Genomic DNA, 5,741 nt, shown 5'->3' with positions numbered 1-5,741 from the left:
TTTATTATTCCGTTACCTGCTGCAGTGCTACTTATTTCTAAAGGTTTATTTTCACAACCAAGTCGACGGTTACATATTTCATCTTTACTGCAGTTGCAAATTCGTCTGCAACCAAAACCATAGAACCCCTCTGCACAAACGCCACCAGTACAGTTAACTCCAAAGGATCCTATACAAGCTGCTACGAGATGAAATCATAGTTAAGTAATTTTCCATTTCTGAAAAATTGTTACATTTTTATAGTAATTAACTTCATCAAAATTTATTTCAACAGATGTACAGTTTAAGAATATATCTCATTTATTTATGCATTCTTTTCCATATTCAATAAATAAAGGAAGGCTTTATGCTTTGATTTTTATTATTACAAAAACAAGTTGGGAGCATGATGGTTTTGCAGCATCATGTACATGTATTTGTGCAATAAAAAATGTTAAAAATCAAAACGACAGAGAGAAAATGGCAATATTTATTTTGTCTTCAGTAATTATCGTTTGTAAATGCGCACTTACGTATACATATTTCTCCATCTTGTCTGTAATCGGTGCAACATCGAACGACATCACTACGAAAGAAATTACTTTTTACCCTTATCGTAAGCGTAATAAAATTTTACAAAACCGACTCATAGTCAAACTTCAATTACTTACCCAGGTTAATTACTTTCCGAAAACCTCGAGACGTTTTTTACAATGCAGAACATCAAATAAATGAAAGTATTAGTAAAAAATAAAATCTTCATGATCCTTACGGTCACAAAGAAAACTACATCTACATTCCATAAGATGTTGTTTATTGATAGTTGTCTACATCATATTAGATCAAAAATAAATAAATTTAGATTCAATCAATTTTCCAATTGACCTTTAATATACTTGAAACAATTGAAAAATATTTATCTATATATTTCAATTTGAACTCTCATCTTTGCCGTAAGACATATGTGCATAAACTATACTTGCATCTTCTTAAAAAATGCCTTTCGCTAACTTATTTACACTGTAAAATATGATGTCATGAAGTTTTCCTTGTGTGCTTCAAGTTTCATCCGCATTATGATTCTAATTTAAGAAGTAAGGTTAAAGTTATATATTTGATATGTGAAGTAATAAAGGGTGGAACATTCAAATTTTTTTCTCCCCTTTTTTCATTTCTTTCCCATTTTTGATAAAATCTTAACTTCATAATGAAAGACTTGTTTAATATTTTAGTATTAATCATCAATTAATTTTACCTTAGGAAGATATTTAAATAATCTGTGAAATTAAAGAATAGCTCAACAGGAGAATAAGGCAAAAAATTGATAAAAACTGAAAGCAATGAATCTAAGATTAAAATCGGACAATGGACATACAGGTCTACTTTATTGAAAGGTAAAAATTTCTATATGTATTGAATATAATTCCATCTATATACGTGAAAGAAGTGAAACCAAGTTAAATCGACTTATTTGATGTAGTGTCGCACTTGTATGATTCCTGACTTCAGAATCGAGAGTACATAAAATGTCTCTTATAATAGCAATATCCATAAAAACATGTTCCTGATGAGAAGTCTGAAGATAATGAACAGTGATCGATCTCAAAAGTCTTTAAACAATTCCAAAGTGGGATCAAGTGCCTAGGAAAAGTTAGCATTCCCTACTGACCCCTCAAACCCCATGTATTGATCAGATAGACAAAATATTCCGTAGTCAAATTCAATATAAAACAAAGGCCTAGCAATTGAATTGAAACAAGTCGGCCAAAACACAACCCATTAAAGCAATCAAATGTTCAAGAAATGATGTCATTCCACGAGGTTGTTGTAATTCATGTGTTATCAACATATCTATCAGTAGCCTGTCTCGGTTAGAAAACTAATCGAGCTGGGAACATGCTCTAGAGTAATAAGAATATTGTTAGCACTCAAATAACATAGCTAACATAAATAATACATGTACATAAATAATTATTTCTCGTTGGATTATATGATATGAATATGATCCAACTTAAAACTCCTAGCCCGAATCAAGTCACCACTGTATTTATAATCACCTGCTTTAATCTACGCATTTAACAAAGATTCTAAATTAGTATTCATCAAGAACATTTAATGTATATTTGTCAGAATGGTGTTCCATGTGGTTTGTGACATTGTTTCTCTGTGAACATGTGAGCAGTTTTTAAATTGAATGTCTAATGTATAAATTACATTGTTTAATTCAAAATACCATTAAAATTAACCTATGATAAATAATTGTAAAATTAGAGATTCTGACCGAACCTTTCTAAAAATCTGACGAGTTACATACCTTATATACCTATGTTGTTAAACAGAGATTTTTTGCTACTAAACATGGCATATGGATTCAGCATTCAAACACAAAGTCAATAAATGCTGCAAAACGGGAGCAGAGCAAACACAGACCTCCGAATACGTTACAGTTGAGATCAGATGCCATGGAGGAGTGATCATCCCCTACCAACCGGTCACACACATCGTGTGCTCCTTGTCATAATCGGGAAAACGGAAAATTCCTAAGACCATTGAGTTAGAAAAAAAAATGGCCTAACAATTACTATGAATCTTTGAAGGATAGATCAATATTGTTGGATAGTAGTAGAGATAAATTGTTGTTGCACGTTGTGTCTCAGCTGATAATTGAAGAAGTTCTAAAATAGAATTCTTTTTTAATCTTTGATCTAATTATGAACAAGTTGATGAATCAAGAATATCAACTGTGTCGTTTAAAGTCGTCATTTCGCAAGTTTAATTGACTTTGTTAGCATAGACATTAAGTCAAATACCGACTAACTTCAAACATACTAACGATATGCTTTTATCAACAGAAAAAAACAATTGGAAAGCAATTAATGTAAAAAAGTTGATAGTGGAATCAACTATAAAGTTTTTTTTTCTTTTTATCATATTAGACACCGTTTAAAAAGACTTGTTCTTATTTTCTTATGAGATATCTTTATTAATTTGACTGTAAATTGTGGAAAAGTCGTCATGAAAAGTTTCCTGAGGTTTGGTGGAAGAACTTTCCTCAACGCCTAACATGTCAATATACACATTTTCTCTGCTGTTTCTTTTGCCTTCCTCTATTTGTGATGATTCATATGCCAATGCAATTCTACGTCTTAATCTAAATTTTAAAAACAAAAAAGAAAACTTTTTGAGCATAGTTATTCAGATAGAGGGAAGTCACATCGGCTTCTAATTATTTAGAACAAAGTGCAAAACATATATTTAAAGGATTCATAAAAGTTTCCCTATCACTGAGATTTCCTTTTAAATAACAATTTGTTTATATAAATGAGTTTTTTCACTTCATCTAGCATGCAGTAAGTCAAAAATAAACATTTTAAAAATGAATAGATCTCATTATTATTTTCATGATAATAATGTGGATTCAACTTACACATGTGTACGTGATATAACAATAAGATGGTGTTACCACTCAGATATCTTATTACAAAAAAACATGTATTTGACATTGAATACAAACCTTATCCTCGTACAAATCAGAGAAGTAACCACGTGTCATATATAAACTACCAACAACGCCACCTATTAACTTCCTGTATTTCCTCTTGACATGGTTGGTTTTTCTAAACAAGAACTTACATTATTGAAATTGATAACAAAATGAAGAGAGATAAGTACTTCAAAAATAAAGATAACAGATTCTGAAATGTGCTCTATTTATATACACCTGTATCATTCACAGTATTAATTCATTATTTTTATAAACAATTGAAATAATTGAATACTTAGTACTCGTATTAATATAACTAAAGTATTATATAAAATATTAAATATCTCTAAGAATAACTTTGAACAATATGTTTGTGGGTTTCTTTATCTTTTGTTTGTAATTTTTTTTTTCAAAAATAAAGAATTATTAAAAAGCTTTGAACAATTACTATTTTTTATGTATACTCAGTAAGTGCATTAACTTTAAAGATATCTTAATCTAAATCAAATATCATTATCTCTCATTACATTATCTCTTCAACACCTGCATAGGTGGTTATATATCACAGTTGATTCGATATGCAAGAGCATGCTTTACGTATGAACAATTTCTATATAATTACATAACAAACAATGTCTGAAACAAAAAATAACCTTTTAAAGTCATTTCGCATTTTTGTGTTTTTTCAGCAAATACAATTTATCATGGTAAAATGCTGTTTTTTTTTCATACCAATTGTTAGTCCATTGTTTATAAATGAAAACTTTTTTTTTCAGACTATTTTTTTATAAGTGCAATTTACTTCAAAGTTATAATAATTTTTAAATATCATTATCTCGTTTAAAATGTTAATTAAAAAGTTTTAAGTTTAAACACTTGTTTTATGTATTCGAAACACTTCTCACTACACAAAAATTAAAGCAAAGTGACATGCCATATTCTAATTTGATTTACACAATATGAAAAAACTTATTTTTTTCAACTTGAAAATGTCCTCAAGAACACTTAACAACACTTGAGTTTTATTCATTTTTATGTTATGATACATTTTTTGTAAATGGATTCATTTGAAAGCGTATATATATATATTAACAAATCACTCGACTTGACTAAAATGTATACATTACCATGACTACAGAATCCAGTAATGCTGTGACAATGAGGACAAGAACATTTCTTCCGGCATCCAAATCCGTACCAGCCGGAAGGACAAGGTCTTATGCACTGTCTGCCGAATGACCCGATACATGCTTTAATTAGAATCAAAAACGTAGGGTTTTTTTTATTTTGCGTAGATTTTTCCAATTTAAACCAAGATTGTGAGAATGAAATTTGTTTTAAATTAAAATAAAAATTAAAAAAAAAAAATTAAAATAAAAAATTAAAATAAAACTGCAAACACAACCACACAGCCTTGTATAAATGTCGTACATACGTATGTATGAGAAGTTTTCTGTATCAATAGAAATACAATGAAACAGAAATGAAATAATACAAATATGATGTTTTAATTTTTAAAATATTTTGACTATTGTGCTTATTATTTTTTAACAAGTTTTTTTCCTTTTTTAAATAATGTTTGTTGGGTTTTTTCCATGAATATTATCTTATGGAAGAAAATATATCTTCTTGATTACCTTTCGCAAAAAAGTCATATTACTTACGTATACATTTATCGCCAACTCTTTTGTGATCTGTTAAACAAGGAAACCCCGAAACCACATTTCTACTGGAAATAAGAGAATATTAGCTTTCTTTTTCCTTTTTACAGATGAATAAATAAATCAAGTGTTTTATACTTACCTAGTTGATCTTTTCACTTGACTGATGTCATTCTTGTTGCCATACGATCCAACCGCATACGCAAAGCAGTGTAGCAATACAAAGAGACAGTTCATTGTCTTGTTTGGAAGTAAATCTTTACTTAATTACTTGATTACAATTAATATTGCAGATTTCTCTTCCTCTTTCCGATTTTATAAATGATTGTACTTCGTATTGTGTTAAAATAAGTATTTTCTTTCTTCCTATTTGATATACTAGTAATCTTCCTATTTCTATAACAATGCTAATTAGTAATATTTTGACTTTGATGTTTTATTCAAATGCATGTCAATGCTTCAGTGTGAGAATGAAAAATTAATGCAGTGGGTTTTATTTTTATGTCCTTCTAGACTTTTATCTTGAACCATTTCCTTACAGATAGAATAAGCTTTAATTTATTTTGCTTATCATCTCTCCTTTGATTTTCAAGAAACGCCAACAATACTTTCAAGTT

At 29.0% G+C, this 5,741-nt stretch overlaps 1 long non-coding RNA gene across 1 annotated transcript; it reads right to left on the bottom strand.

Annotated features, from left to right (window-relative positions):
* Positions 1–4,590: 4,590 nt before the first annotated feature.
* Positions 4,591–5,258, bottom strand: LOC134268758 (uncharacterized). The gene is made up of 2 exons (XR_009992433.1): positions 5,128–5,258; positions 4,591–4,713 (listed from the first exon to the last, which is right to left on the bottom strand). It is a non-coding gene; the product is annotated as an uncharacterized LOC134268758 (long non-coding RNA).
* Positions 5,259–5,741: the final 483 nt, after the last annotated feature.

This window comes from Saccostrea cucullata, unplaced genomic scaffold (assembly GCF_032062105.1).
Source record: "Saccostrea cucullata isolate Sc308-1 unplaced genomic scaffold, CSIRO_AGI_Scuc_v1 ctg772, whole genome shotgun sequence".
Taxonomy (NCBI): domain Eukaryota; kingdom Metazoa; phylum Mollusca; class Bivalvia; order Ostreida; family Ostreidae; genus Saccostrea; species Saccostrea cuccullata.
This window is presented reverse-complemented; position numbering and strand designations above follow the sequence as displayed.